This window comes from Penaeus monodon, chromosome 32 (assembly GCF_015228065.2).
Source record: "Penaeus monodon isolate SGIC_2016 chromosome 32, NSTDA_Pmon_1, whole genome shotgun sequence".
NCBI lineage: Eukaryota > Metazoa > Arthropoda > Malacostraca > Decapoda > Penaeidae > Penaeus > Penaeus monodon.
In genome coordinates this window covers 33,621,741-33,621,940 of record NC_051417.1, presented here as the reverse complement: position 1 = coordinate 33,621,940, position 200 = coordinate 33,621,741, and positions in this window count along the sequence as shown.

Sequence of the window (200 nt, the reverse complement as noted above, 5' to 3'; positions counted from 1 at the left end):
CTTGGACAGTTTTCCCTCTTTTTTAAATTTAGTGATTTCGCCGACAGGGTTTTCTATTCGTAATTTTTGAAAGCAAAAAACAACACTTTCAAAAGTTTTTTATATATCGTTGTGGTTTATCCTAAGGGGGGTGGAAGCATTTTCTTTTCAGGATAAATTCCCTCCCCTGCCTTTTTTAAATCCTAACTGCTCCTTTTGAA